The following is a 16,663-nucleotide window of genomic DNA, read 5'->3' on the forward strand; positions in this document are numbered from 1 at the left end:
ACTAATTTTATCTGATCAATGAATGGTTGAGGTTGCAAATGGCGATCAGTATTATCAAATTTTTCCAGTCCTTGTAATATACTATGTACGTTGAGGTTGTCTGTTTGAATCCCTTGAGGTCATTGTTGAATATGATTTTCTAATGCTATTATTTTTTCCTGTGTTATCTGCCATTGACTATTATGTGTAATTTTATTTGCGTTTATTTCTTGATTTAATTGAGTCAGAGTGGATTTTTGAATTAGTAGAGTTCCGTTTAAAGCTTTACAGGTTTCAGTATTTTGATTGATGCTACCTTGCAGTTGGTTCATTTTTGTGGACATATTAATCTGTTTATTTTGTATTTCTTTAATACTGTTAATATTTTTGTCAACTGTAGTTGTTAATGTTTGATTGGCAACGGTAATTTGTTTGTGGATTTCTTGGTGGCAATCGGCCTTAATGTTATTTGTTATATCCTGAATGGGTGTAGTGATTTGTGTGGTTAGGTTATCTATCCTTTCATTGAGTTCACATGTAACCGTATCCAACCTTTCCGATAATCCTGCCGTAACTTTATCCTGACTTTCTTTTTGTAGGTTATCATTGCTTTTAATTCTTCCCTATGATTCTCTACTTTAGTTTCAATATTATCCAACCGTTGTTCTACTGATTTTATAGCGCCTGCGGTCTCTTTCATGCCCTGTTCCACTGTTTGTTTATTTTCCTCTTTTACTGTAGCAATCTCTTTTTTAATCTCCTGCATCATATTATCCATTGTTTTTTGTAACATAATATTGAAAGTACTGCTAGTTTGTTCCATTATTACCTTTTGAAGCGGATCTAACTCTGTGATTGAAAATATACTTTGTTTGCTCAGGTGTGACTCGGCCTCCGGCGATGCGGGTTCTGCAGGCTGCTCCTCGCCCCCTTCAAAGTTGATCTCTGCTATCCGTTGATTCAATGGTGTGTCAGCGGCGTCGATTCGAGTGGATGATAGAGGTTGCAGACCTGGTGGATCGAAGACTATCGACCCGACGCTTCCTGGTTCCCTTTCTCGTGGCGTATTGGCATCTACCATGGTGGGGTTTGATGTGCTTGGAGTCGACAAAGTGGGATCTGTGCAACCGCCGTACATATATGAAACTTCAGAGTTTGCGGGAGTGTGATTCATTATGTCAAATATGATAAATGCTAATTAAAAAGTGATAAATGATAAGCGAAAATGCTTAAAAAAGAGACACAAACCGGGACTTACAGTGAAACAGTGATGTGTAAAGTGTTTGGATACTCATACGACAAGGTATTTATACTTAAGTTTTTTATAATGCTCTAGCGCCCCCAATGTTTTGTTTTAATTTATTCTTGGCTAGTTTACAGGCTGTGACTTATTTTCCAACCGGCTTAAACATATAATATATTTTTGACTAGAAAGTAATATCAGTTTAGGTTTATAAAATATAATCTCTCTCTATAAACATGTATTTTTTACAGTACTAATAATATAAAATTTTCTTTAAAACATATAATTTCTCTTTATTTAAAGCTATTGATTCCCCAAAAAGTAATACAAATTTCACTTCGCCAGTTTTCCTCAAAACTCGTATAAGTTATCTATAATTTTCAATATGGTTATTGACTTAATTTCAAATAATTATTCAATGAGCTTGGCTCTCATCATCAGTCCCACGTTGGTACGGCATGTTTTTATGTCACGTTATTCTTTATATTTAAATAACGATTAGCCTCCTGCTTGGCATCAGTCGGTAAAGCATGAGATTTGATATAATTATATAATTAGGTCGTGGTTTTCTAATAGTATTCAGTCTCATAAATCTTTCTAGGCCTAGGTATGGCTTCTCCTATAACTCTTGTAATTCAATAAAAAATAAATATATATAAATATGATACTTATACAATAGTGTTGAGGAATAATAAATAAATTGCACACCATAAACGTTTCATACATATATTACACAAATAATGCAAAAAATAAATCGAGGCAAAAAATATATATAGAGCGATAAAAAATATAATATAAAAATAGAACAATAATTGAAATCAATAAAATATCACAGGCTAAACTTTATATTCTAGATTTATGGCACGAATCATTACCATGTGCCTTTATCTTAAAATCATATGCATTCTTTTGCATGTAGCTGCGATATGCGCTTGCTAATACTTGTCGACTTGGACAATTCAATTAAAAATGTGTGCTTTAAGATCAGCTTGATAAATTAGCCACTAATAATCCAAATATATATATATTAAAATCTCTAGTACTTAGTAGATTTCTTTATATCGAATATATATTTTTATCTCAGGGTGCAAGATTCGGCACCTGACGGAATAGGTAGAGCCATTCATCTAGTGAATTAGAGCTATAATAAACTATCGCAAATCATATTGCAAAAATTAAATGTCATATGCATATGTTTTAATAGCCTAGATTTTATACTTCTTTGATTTAATAGAAATTTCTGAAATATTGATCTATATTTTTCTTTCAATAAAATACCTTTAATACTAATTTTACTTGCGCAAGTATTACTCTTATTAATTTCTTAATTTATAATAAAAACCCTTTCGACGAGCTAGCTTTGATCATTAGATTAATTCGAAGCACTAGGGCGCCCATCACTAATTCAAATTTATCACTCACGTGTCGAAAATCTTCTTGTAAGCCGCCGATGTCGATCCAACTCCATGTGGTCCGGGAATATGGTAGCCGGAATCGTCTCCTCCAAGGGGTTATAAATTTATTAAAAATGAAAATGACTTCTGCTTCACAATAGCATCACGAAGTCTTTTAAGAAATTTAATAATTTAATTTAACTTTAACTTTTACAAAATCATTATCAAGGTACTACGCTCTAAAATATTTGGGGTCCTCTCCTGGTGGCATTTGGTTGGCGAGTGCTGGTTCTCCTTTTTCAATTTTACAAATCTTATTTCCGACTTTCAAATTAGCATAAAATTTGAATATCTTAGTCCTCCGCCATTAGGTTCAAATAGATCTTACGCAAAATACCAAAATATTGCTTAGATTGTATGATTAATAATTTCTTTGCTTTCGAGCCATATCGATAACATAGACTATACAACAATTCAACATAGATTCCGAACATTTATAGAAATATATAAATATTTTTGAATTGGCCTACAATTGCCGCCTATTAACTGCCGTTTTACTATTGGTGCATGCAAATTTTATTCGGTATTCATGCGCCTGGTACCTCTTATTTCCTGGATACATTAAATTATTTTTATTTGGTTTATTTGTTATGCTCTTTACATGCTAGCTAATATTCTATACATTAATATTAATTCCATGCTACCTAATAATTAGCCACGTGATCAGATGTTTTTTCACATTGCACACTATTTGATTGCAATAGAGCTCTGCCAAGGGGTTTTGGTCAGATTCTACGTTTCTCGGTTTGATCGATCTCTAGGTCACCGATCTGTGAATACATGTACCTAACCTCAATCTTCAAATATTTTATATAATAATCTATTTATGAGCAACAAAATTCCTTCAAATCCTTTTTAGGTTTTTGTACCATTTAGCCAGAACAAGCTGATGCTATCTAATCTTAGTTATTATCTATTTGGCGATATTAGCCAGTTACTTTATTTTCAGACCTATTACTATTTCGGTTAGGGATTTTTATCTACCCAAATTCGATACTTTACAAGTGGAATGGGATTCATTAGGAAAGTTATTTATATTGATTCCAATGAATGATGATTATTATGAATATAAATTGATCCAAACAATACATGCGAAATAATATAAAACACTATGCAACTCACACAGGTCGATGCAGTTAGATAGAAAACTGGGAAAATGTTTGAGACTCCAATAAATAAAAATGAATAAATAAATTATAAATAAAGTAGGTACACTCTAACTGATGCAAACTTTCGTTGTGAAACTTGAAAAGTTTGAATGCCGAAGCAGTTGAAATAAGTTGGCCTATTTCAAAAGCAACTACAACTCATTACTATGTAGATGCCTAACTATTCAAATGTATTCTGCCAGTGAGGTGCGTTGGAGATATTCAGCCATCTTGCCGATGCATTTATACATTTCTGCGACTCGGATTTATTATTCATTCTAGCATAGAATATCTTACTTCCATTCTGATTGTACAAGAACTTAGATCTCTATGTTACCTACCTACTGTAAAGGTTCTAGGTAGTCTACTAAGCTTTGATTCTATTCTACCGTACAAGTCAGTACTATGTAACTTATTCTTGAACAGACTTTATAAATAATATTATTATATCAGTGTAGATTTTATTTACACTGTTATAATTATATACTCTTTCTATATACTCTAGACTAAAGAACTTTAATTATTATTATCTATTAGCACTCATAATATATATATTTTTTACAGATAATTGAAAGTACTGCAGGCAAAGCTTGTAATGTCAATCACTTATAACATCATCATCAACAACACCACTCTCATATGGGTACCACGAATAATCTAGCTACACTTTACATAAGGTACTCATGCATAACGAAAAAGTGGGGATGTAATCTAACATTAGAGAAATAATATGAGAAGTACGAGTAACAAGCATAATAAATCAATAAATCTGTGATTAAGACATTGTGATGAATCAATTTTAGTAGGTAGTTAGTTATTTTGAGCATTAAGACCACTGCTACGTCGCAGAAAGTGAATTTCATGTTTAGAGAATAGTACGGTTAACTTTTAAAATTTTAAATCGCTACAGAGTAGAGAGTAGGCTTACCGTATTCCGACACCAGTAGCCTTCTGATTCGACTTGAAGTTAAAGTTCTCAGATCCTTCAAACGTTCTGCTCAAATGATACCGTACTCAGTTTTGCTACCTATTATCTAATCACAATGTATCATTCGCGAACAAAGTTTGAGATATTTGTTTGTTAGCGAGAGGAAGTTAAATTACATGTCAATGTCTTACATGAGAAAGCACTTGGTAACTTTCAAGTGCAGGAGTGTAGGCTTCAGCCTTCAATTTCAATGTCTACAAAATCGATATTCGAAACGTTTGGGCTTGATACACTAATCAAAGCTAATATTTGCAGAGTTAAGTTTCTTGATATATTACTTTCTGCAATGTTAACGCTTATAATACTAATATTAAGTAATTTTTCAATGTAAGATGCTTCTACTTATTGACTGTAGGAAATGAGTCCAATGCGATTCAGTCAATGAGTTGAAATCTCTATTTTACTGATAAAATTGAATGTTATCAATGGGATAAATTTATAGTGAAAATGAAAACTGCTGTAACTGAATATACAATAATAATGATAAATATAATTCACTAAATATAATAATAATAATATAATTTTAATAATACTTACAATCAATATGCTTTGAATCAAAGCTGAAATTCCTTCTGTTGGAGGTTTTTGCGTTGATAAAACTGTGTTATTCACAGCATAAATGTTTTCCCTATCAAAATATATATATTGATTTTCAACATATAGATCTTTCGATTGATTAATGTATCCAATCTAGACCTGTCTTTCTGGGATAAAGTGAAAGTGATATAAGGATAGATACTTTATTATAGAAAATAGTAATCATTACAGCTTTTTTCAGATTTTCGGTCAGTTACTGACAAAAAAAACACCAATGGTTAAAAGCTGTCATTGGCTAAGCCATACAATCTACATCACTCAGCTGTGTCATCAATGGACGGAGCGCTCATTGTGGGCGTGTGTATGGGCCCATTGTGTATCTAGTCTCGGCCAATGACAGACTGTTAGCTTCGTGCGTCAACCAACTACCAATCATATAGCTTCACTTAAACTAAGCATACTGCTATTCGGAATCGGGAGGGTCTCCGTCCATCAAGTGCTGATTTTGACACCATTCCTTGATAACTAATAAAGGTACATTTTCGTTTGTGCGTAAACTTCCGCAGTCAACGACGACAAGCCTTGTTGACATTCATATTGTCCAAATTTCAAGTGTGCTAAAACAGCTGATCAAGTAACATTTCATTCTTTGTGTTTTTTATTCAAGAATCATACATTTATAATAATATCAACATATTGCCATAAAAAGTATAAACTCATCCTCCCCCATTAAAACATAATTGATCATAATCATTTAGGTTATTTAGACCAATATTGAATTCCACCCAATCTGAGATCCTCACCCTGTCGTGGTCGACGACGGCATTTACGCACAAACGAAAACCCAGCTTAAGAAGTGGGGAATTGTGCCATCAGCTCTCGAATCTCACAGCATCAAGATTACGTGGTAGGCTGACACACATGGAGTGTATAACAGTAACATAACCTAAAAGGTTATCTCTATTAGCCCTGCTATTCAATTCTCAATCTTTATACTTTTCATTTTACGAGGTATTAATAATGAATGAACCAAATGAAACCGAAACTGGTTTCTATATTTTTCAATAGACTTGTTGAGACGATTTCAAATCTTTTTATGTAAATCAATGATTCAATCTATGTTTATCCTACAGTATATAATAAATGACAGAAACTCATTTTGTAATTGAATGTATAGATGTTAGGCTAGTGGCTCAATCTCGTTAAAGACGGAAAGTAGATGTACCAGTCGTAAGTTGTCAAGCTCAAATTCAATTTTTTTTTTGTTGTAATTTGTATAAGATTGATCAGATTCATTGATATTTTCGTTCAGTACTGATATTTTAAAACAATTCGTATCATGTATATTCTTTGAAAAGTGAAGATACCTATAAAAATTCATGGTTACCAGTTGTTTATTGAAGAATTTAATGAATTTCGCCTTATCAGAGTTGACTTCAGTGTAGAAGGGCCTACAAGCCCTAAGCGCTTTAGATAACAACAGCTATCTGCTGTTTATGTGGCATGTTCACGAATTGAATGAGTTTACTTCACATACTGAGTCAGAGTATTCTCACCAAACTGTTTTATTCAATATTGAAGAAATATTTTCTCTAGAAAATCCTGTCTTATCCTCAATATTATTCTGCTCCGAAGGACAATGAGCAGAGTGCGATTTATGCTTGCAAAACCAGACTAGTAAAGTGGGATCATTCCCCTATGATCAATGAATGGAGAATTGTCAGCAATACATAATTTTTAAGGTCACAATGACAACAAAGATCCCATCGAATCCTCATCAATTATAATAGGTACTCTTTTGAACAATAAACGGTGTATGGTGATTCAAATTGACTAGCGTCTAATCAAATAACATGGTGAAACCAATTTCTGAATTTTTTGTCATTTATTAGGCCTCAGGAAACAGAAAATGTCAATATTCATATTTCTGGTGAAAGTATCATTAACAAACTTCATAATATCCTCAATATTATTCTTTCCAAACAGAGAATACTTCCTTCATTTCTCAATGAATCTTTTAGTCAAATAGTATGGTAGAATCAACATAATATCATAATCTTACTATGAATGGAACAAAAACTGACAATATACATCTTCACTCAAGATTCTGATGAGAATGATACAAGCAAATCTTATCAATTCCTTCAATTATTCTGCCCCCAAGACAGCACACATGTCAATGAACATTAAAACGAAACTATAGTGAATTGAGATAGAAGAATCAATGTCCTATTTATTTGAAACGAAACAAAACTTGTCAATATACATGATTTTCATAAGAAACCAAAAAAGCAAATCAACTCCTCAATATCATTCAGCCTTCATAGAATCAAAATGCGTTATATGTAGAACGAGATTGGTAAAATGAGATCAAATTAGGTACCTCTTCATTCATGATCGTAAATTGACAATACTCATTATTCTGATAATTTATACCAGCAGCTCTAATCAATTCCTCAACACCTCAACATCATTCTGCTTCGAAAGACCATGATCTCAGAGTACAATGCATGCAAAACCAGTATATATTCTCAAATACGATAATGGAATCGATTTCCTAACTATTTCCAATTATAGAAAAAACACAAATTGACAATTCTCAGAATTCTGATAAGAATATCACCAACAAATCTTATCAATTCCTCGAGATAATTCTGATACTGTGGTTCACACATTCAGAATTTAATTCATGCAAGTAATTATACTGTAATTGTCTTTTTTCATACGGAAATATATGTTCGAACAGAATTAATTTCCTTATAATTGCTTATCATGAATGGAACAAGAATTGATAACAGTCAGGATTTTGATAAGAATGATATCAATTCCTTAATATCATTCTGCATCTGTAGACCAAACACTCAGAGCCCAATGCATGCAAAAACATCATACATTCTCAAGTGGGATAGTGGGATCAGTTACCTGTTTCACTAGTTACAGGTGGGATGTTTTAGCGGCACGGTGGGATAACAGGACGCGAACCCACTCCACTCGGAGGAGATGCACTCGCAACGGCGTCCCAAAGCACACTGACTGAGATGTGAGGTGGCTGGAAACCACCCCCTCATCATCACAACCCCCAACTGCTGCCAACCCTCCCACGCAAAAACATCAACGTCAACAACCCCTTCCCTTCCACCCCTCACCCCAAACCATTATGTTTACGTTCAAAATCATCTCTCTAAATCCAACCTGCTGCTTCACACTTTGTCTCCTCCTTCTTCTTCTTCTTCTTCTTCTTCTTCTTCTTCTTCTTCTTCTTCTTCTTCTTCTTCTTCTTCTCTTCTTCTTCTTCTTCTTCTTCTTCTTCTTCTTCTTCTTCTTCTTCTTCTTCTTCTTCTTCTTCTTCTTCTTCTTCTTCTTCTTCTTCTTATTCTTCTTCTTCTTCTTCTTTCTTCTTCTTCTCTTCTTCTTCTTCTTCTTCTTCTTTCTTCTTCTTCTTCTTCTTCTTCTTCTTCTCTTCTTCTCTTCTTCTTCTTCTTCTTCTTCTTCTTCTCTCTTCTTCTTCTTCTTCTTCTCTTCTTCTTCTTCTTCTTCTTTCTTCTTCTTCTTCTTCTTCTTTCTTCTTCTTCTTCTTCTTCTTCTTCTTCTTCTTCTTCTTCTTCTTCTTCGTCTTCTTCTTCTTCTTCTTCTTCTTCTTCTTCTTCTTCTTCTTCTTCTCCTCTTCAATGTGTCTCCTGATTTTCCATTTTACCTCTTCATTTTACTTTACTGACCTTTTCTTCTGGGTTTTCTGTTGTTCTTCTACTATTGCATGTCCTGATCTCCTTCTTGTAATGTTTCTCCTGATTTTACTTGTTCTTCTCTTCATTTTTATTTTTGCTGGCCTTTTTTTGTTCTCGTTCTACTGCTTCATGTCCCAATCTCCATCTCCTCCTCAAAGTTTCTCCTGATTTTTTGTTTGTATTCCTCTCTATTTTCTCCTATGGAGGCACTTTCTTCTAATTTATCTGTTCTTTTTCTACTGTCGCAAGACCTGGTCTCCCTCAATGTGTCTCCTGATTTTCTCCGCTTCTCCTCTCTTTTATCGTGTACTGGACTTCTTTTCAGTTTTTTTTTTTGTACTACTGCTGAATCTCCTGATGGTTTTCTTGCTTGCTATTTGTACTCTATAGAATGTAGTATTAAAGAATAAGCATGGCAACGCTTTTGTATGCTTTCTCTATGATAGTATCGAACCTACTACAGTAAACTGAATCAGATAGGCGGAAAGCACCGCTTACTTCTAAATTCATTCGTGAAGCAATGTGCTTGTTATTATATTCTCCCAATTTTGCAATGATTTCATAATTTCCAACTATTGAAACAAAATAAATAGATTTTTACTCCTGCATCATCTTCATTTTCTTTCTGCCTTCTCTCTAGTTATTACATGCTCATCTAGATTTTCTCGCTCTTTTTCTATGTATTTTTTTAATGGTCATTTCTTGGTGCCCAGTCTTAAAATATTTCCAATTTCCCATACAAAATGTTCTGTTCCATTAATTAGTTTTATTGTACAATTCTTCTTCTATCCTTGCATTACATCACCTACTCCGATCTTCTTCTCACTATTTATCCTTCACCGTCTTCTCTCCCATTTCATCACCTCCTATAATCTTCTCATTATTTCCTTTACTGTCTTCTTTTCCTCTCTCCACTCCTCCTCCTCCTCCTCCTTATCCTCTTATCCTCCTTTTCCTTCTTCTCCCAATTTGCCTCCTTCATCTCCTTCTCCTCCTCATCTGCTTTCTCTTCCTCCTCCATCCTCCACTATTTCTTCTCGCACTTCTTAGCTTCCTCCTCCTCCTCCCACTCCATCCCCTCTTCCCGCACCGGCTCCACCTCCTCCTCATCCTTTTTACCGCCTGTTGCACATTGACACCTTCTAGAGCACTCACTCTCTATTGCAGCAATAACCCACCCCCCTACAATACTAGCCTTCGGACAACAGACTGTTGCTTGTCTGATTTTCTATATAGGGTTAAAAAAAGGGGATGACCTCCACCCTCCTTTACAAACTTCTTCCCCCCCCCCTCCCCAGACAGAATCACAGCTGTATGACGCAAACACCTAAATTTCCATTCATTGAACCAAACTACACTCCTCCTTCTTCTTCTTCTACTTCTTCTTCTTCTTTCCTCTTCTTACTCTTCTTCCTCCTCCTCCTCCTCCTCAGTATCTCCAGTACTGGCTTGACAAAAACTATAACATTTTATCAATAAAATTATTCTTATATTAGTTCAACTTACAGTATTTGATACGGAAAATTGTATAAGCATCTAATTTAGTATACAGAGCATTTAGCATCTAAATTGTATAAGCATCATGTAATCACCATTTAATAGACATCAGTACTACGTCTCTTGAAGGAAGCTACATTTCTTGTTCAATAGTAAATCTGTATTCACTGTATTCATCTGAACTTTTAGATCCATAAAATTGTCATCCTCAATTCTGTCAAATTCATAATTATGTATCAATATTGTCAAATATTGCCAATATCAAGACAATACTGCTTTCATATAGATAGAGTACCTGTTCGAAACAGTTGTTAACTGGCAACTAAATTAATAATTTTGTCAGGTTGGCATTAAGTTGAGTTGACTTTGTTAGGTTGGCACCAAGTTGAAGATTTAAATGCATTTATCGCGGAAAAATTGATTGGGCACTGCTACTTCAATCCTGGGAATATTATATTACTAGCCGTCAGGCTCGCTTCGCTCGCCATATCCGTTTAGCCAGACGTTTAGTCTGGGCCCCCGACTGGATTGTCCTAGCATATTATGATAAAAATGCTCAAATGAAAAATGCAGGCGAGCGAAGCGAGCCTGCTGATCTCCTTCTTGGACGATCCAGTCGGTGGTCCAGGGCTAGATTGTTTAGATTGCCTACAAACCAAATTGAATAACAAAATAACGGTGTAAGTGCACGTCCAGTGCCAACATACCTGTCATCAAATTTTTGGTTGGGATCGATTTAGTATGTTATTTGAGCACAAAATCACAAAAATTAAACTGGCTAGACGGATATATGTAGAAAGTCTCTATGGTGATGCAGAATGCTTTGAGGGAATAGAAAACGAGGACGATGTACCTTTTGATGAGTTGGGACCACCGATTGCTTTTCCAGAAATGGAAAAAGCGTTACATGATCTCAAGTCAAAGAAAGCTTATGGAGTAGATGATATTCCTGCTGAACTTCTGCAAGCGCTCAATGAAGAGATGAGACACGTTCTATTTACCCTTTTGAATGAGATATATATAACCGGAAAAGTTCCACTTGATTTTAAGAAAAGCTTGATGGTGATGTTACCGAAAAAAAGTAATGCAACAAGATGTGAGGAATATAGAACACTGAGTATTCTGTCGCATACATCCAAAATACTAACAAGCGTTATTTTGAAAAGGATTGAAGGTAAAATAGATGCAAACCTAGCAGATGACCAATTTGGCTTCAGAAGGAATAGAGGAACAAGAGAAGCTATATTGTGTTCAAGGAACATTGTGGAAAAGAGTTTCGAAGTAAATAAGAAGATGTATATTGCTTTTGTAGATTTGCTCATGGCATTTGATAGGGTAAATTGGAATGTCCTCATGCAAACACTCAAAACAATCAAAGTAGATTACAGAGACAGAAGGATCATAAGAGAGCTGTATACTGCTCAAACAGCATTTATAAAGGTGGGTGAGAAACAAAGAGAAGCTGCCATCAAGAGATGAGTAAGGCAGGGTTGTAGTTTGTCACCGCTTTTGTTCAATATCTATGTAGAACAGGCTGTCAATAAATGTGAGGAATATTGTTCAGGAATCAAGTTAAATGGATTAAGAGTGCAAATGCTCCGCTTTGCAGACGTTATTGCAATAGTGGCACAAGATAAAGGTAATCTAGAGAGAGTGCTGAATACCTTGCATGACATTCTCAAAAATGAATTTTACATGGAGATAAATAAGGCTAAGACAGAAGTGATGATCTGCTCCAAGAATCTTGATTTTGAAATAGTAAAGATAGAGAATAACGCCCTCAAACAAGTAAAAAAATTTAAATACCAGGTAGCATTATTTCAGAGGATGGAAAAGACAAAGAAGACATAAAGCGCCGTATAAGAGAAGCCAAGGCCATTTTCATCAATAAACGGAATGTGCTTTCCTCCAAAAGTCTGAATTTGGATTTGAGAAAGAGACTTATAAAGAGTTGTATCTGGAGTATTGCACTATATGGCTCAGAGACATGGACTATCGGTAAGGCGGAAGAAAAGGCAATTAATGCATTTGAAGTATGGTGTTGGAGGCGAATGCTGAAAATAAAATGGACCGATAGAATAACAAATGAAGAAGTATTTCAAAGGGCTGAAGAGACACAAAAAACTCTATTGAAATTTCTTAGGGACAGACGGCATTCTTGGATAGGACATATTATAAGACACAGCGAATTTACGCTAACAATACTGGAAGGTGCAATCAGTGGACAACGGGCTCGTGGAAGACCCCGGCTACAATATTTGAAGCAGATAACCCGGGGATCTTGAGGTCCAGAGCTATACCCAACTAAAACAGCTGGCTATGGACAGACAAAGATGGAAAGCTGCCAACCAATCGGACGATTGAAGCAGAAGAAGAAGAGACGGATATGGCGAGCGAAGCGAGCCTGACGGCCAGTCCTGCAATATTATTACAATCCAAATGAATCTAATCAAAACTAATTTGTTCCACCACTGACTTTTCTTGTATTCATCTTCATGGCTTTTCTTTCTGTATCGACTTTTCTCTCGATTTTCCTCTTGATTTGCTCCGTTTGTAAATCTGACTGGTTTTAGACTTTTGAGAACCTCATCACACATTTCAAGTCACACTAAATTGGTTCATTATGTGACGTCTTTTATCGTAAATACACTTGTTGCACAAGTACATGTTCCTACGTACAGATAGGATCCAATGAAATATAGAATCGTATCAGAATAGAAGATCATTGCAGGAAAAATATAAAATACTGAGGAATACAATTAGAAACAATATGATCTTTATTAAATTATCACTATATAGATGAGTAGGCTATTCTTATCCTCTTTGTCTAGTGTTCCCCAAGACCCCAAGTTGATCTTCATTTGATATAACAGACTAAAGAGAGACAGAGGGAGACAATAAAATATGCGAGTATTGAAAATGAGGGAAAGAAGAAATTCTTTAAAAAATCAATAGAACAAAAAAGGTCAAAGAGCTGAACAGAATTATTTGAAAATTGATGAGAATTTTCGGCGAGGTTGCCGCCCGCAGTTTGGATGCTGGTTGAAGGGAGAATCAAATAATAATAATTGAAATCTTAAACCCTATTCACGCCTTGAGGATGAAATCTGCTCATCGGATGAATTTGCAAGCAGAGATTGAACGTGATGACAATGATGCAAGAAAGATGAGAGATTTGATGACAGGGAGAGAATGAGTGAGTGATAGTAATCTGTGTGTGTGTGTGTGTGTGTGTGTGTGTGTGTGTGTGTGTGTGTGTGTGTGTGTGTGTGTGTGTGTGTGTGTGTGTGTGTGTGTGTGTGTGTGAGAGAGAGAGAGAGAGAGAGTGAGAGAGAGAGAGAGAGCTATGTAATTGGAGTAGATTGAACAGATCAGAATACGACTTGTATTCAGGGAATCAGTAGCCTATACAGTCACGGTATACTGACAAATTATCAATAGCCTTGCTTCAGTTTGATACGAGTCAAAGCACCCCTTCAATCAATAAATCAATGTACACTACTTGTATTGATTATTTCTGCCCTGCCAAAGCTGTATGGCGGAGAATAAAGCCTAAGAGCTATTCATATAGATGAAGAGCTATTCATAAAGCTAAAGAGCTATACATATGGCTGAAGAGCTATACATATAACTGAAGAGCTGTACATATAGCCGAGCTATATTAAGTTAGCATTTGCCAGTACATTTTATAGCAGAGGCTAATTGATTATTGAAAAATTCTTATCTTATTTGAAAATTAATATTTTCTGAGCTGATGTAGTCCTGAAGTATGCTACTGTATCTTTTTATATCAGGAACTTTTTCAAAAGTAAGTTACTGTTAACGTTAAACTGGACCAAATTGCATGCGGCTTGAAAGGAAACATAGGTTACTTATATGTTCAGATTTTATTTGTGTTCTGTAGGATTTGAGTTAATTGGGGCGAAAATATAAGCATACAGTAACTATAGTATGAAATATACTACAGTTAATAATTTTAATGTTATAGTTCTTCAATTATATAATAAGTTATTGAAAAAAGATGGTGCCACCATCTCTTAGCTTCTTGATAGAACAGCTTGCATCAAAATACTAATTTTAAAAAAATATTGGAAATGCAACGGTTAATTTGATCAAAGAGGCCGTGTGTTTAGACTATTCAAGATGAATTAGTTGCAATTCTTGAATAGGAATAGAGAAGAAAGTTCCAAGTAGAGCATACCAAAGAAGAAAGCAGAATAAACTGTTCAGGAGAACAAAAACTAATGTGAGGCGTAATAATAGTCTATACAATCGTTCTGACAATACCAATGCCAGTCTACTATTGGACAATCATTGACAATATCCTAAGCCACCTTCCTGTACCACTTGGTCAGAAAAAATCCTTTGATTTTTTCATCATTTGATAACCATAAATTCAACTAAGGAGGGAAGTCATGATCTGCCATATTCAGAGGAGCTAATAAACGGATAAATTCATGTTAAATTATTTATTTGAATAAATAAATGGAATGAATTTTGTTCACAATGATTGTTATGGACAGCTAGATCCAGACTTGACAGATGCTTGACAAACTGTTTGTTGAACAGTTAGCCAGTTGCCGCGATCATTGGTTTTGCATACTACTTTTGAAAATGATCGTACAGTACCTACCTCAACAAACATATTCATCAAACAAGTGTCGATTTAGCTCAAGAGCTGAAAACCAATGAAATCTGAGATGATTGGAAACTTCTTCAAAAGTTTAAAACAAAAATTCAAATGAGAAAATATTTGAAATCATGAATTTACAGGAAAATGAATCCAAAAATAAAATTCAACAAAAGACTAGTAGGCCTACCCATGGCTTACTTTAGATAAAGGCTGGAGCGCACAACTTAGCAACGTCGCAGTCAAGCTCAGCTTCAGGCCGAGCAAATTGAATTCACTTGGGTAGACTCCCGATTAACTACCAGCTTTATGCAATACTGTGAAATTCAATTCAATGATAGTAAAAAAATATATAATATTAACTGATAGACTAATTTTAACTTTTGTTCTAGGAGTTTCAAATATAATGCCTAGATTGGCAATATATTTCACTGTACGGTACTTTCTGTGTCTGTATTTCCTACGAGCAATTTTAATGATCGAATGTATTTCATTAATAGATGAAAATATTGAATAGTACCTTCTAAATGTAAAATAAAAATATGAAAGTCGAATATTGTCTTCTTTTTAAGAAACTTCTGAATTTAATGCATTCGCTTTTTGTGCATTTATAACTAACTATACACACCGTAATGATAATCGATAGTTCAATAATATCTATCAAAGGGAATATATTCTACTACCATTTAGTTTTTGCTCGTAATAATATCCATAAATTTATATTAAAACACATCATCAAGTACCCTACCCTTTATTATTCTTTTTTCTTTTAAAACAAGACTTGTTTCAACTCATCTTTTTTTATTTAGGAAAAATGGCTTTAGATGAGTTGGAACTAGTCGTGTTTTGGAAGAAAAAATACAAAGAGTACGGTACCGTATTGAAGATTTATATCATGTTTTAATAATTTCAAAGTAGCCTCACAAAGAGAAGTGATAATATTCATATTAATAATGAATTAATAGGTTATTGAAAGAATAAATTGCTGGAATAATGATAATTCATTAAACTTTGTTCATTAACCCAATATCTAGCCATAATAGTATACAACAAAATTCACAGAAGAATTGATATCCAATAGCAATAGTTTAATCTATCTTTACATATCTCTGTGGGTTTATAATCACATTATTGACATATTAAATCAAATACTTAGGTACTATCCCTACTAACAAATACAAATGATTTCATAATATACAATAATACAAATGATTCTACAAAATATATTTTTTCTAATGGTGTGATCAATCTATGCATACCGTATCAAATAAAGCATGGTCGGCCTGAACCACACGTTGCCATATTGAACATGTTCCGGCCTTCTATCTATAGTAGGCTATGGCCTACCGTATTGGATTTGATACTACTTCCTAATAACTGGAATGCTTGATGAATTTTTCCTCCCATTGTAGGCCTATAGCCTACATCAGGCATCAGGTATACAGTGCCGTAATCATCTTTA

General features: G+C 34.4%; 1 non-coding gene across 1 annotated transcript in view; it reads right to left on the bottom strand.

Moving 5' to 3' along the window:
• LOC111045591 overlaps positions 1–8,380 on the bottom strand; it is a 161,422-nt gene extending 153,042 nt beyond the window's left edge. Inside the window, exon 1 of the transcript XR_005571389.1 lies at positions 8,272–8,380. This is a non-coding gene — a transcript (uncharacterized LOC111045591). The remainder of the gene's footprint in view (positions 1–8,271) is intronic.
• Positions 8,381–16,663: the final 8,283 nt, after the last annotated feature.

The sequence above is a fragment of the Nilaparvata lugens genome, chromosome 5, assembly GCF_014356525.2.
Source record: "Nilaparvata lugens isolate BPH chromosome 5, ASM1435652v1, whole genome shotgun sequence".
NCBI lineage: Eukaryota > Metazoa > Arthropoda > Insecta > Hemiptera > Delphacidae > Nilaparvata > Nilaparvata lugens.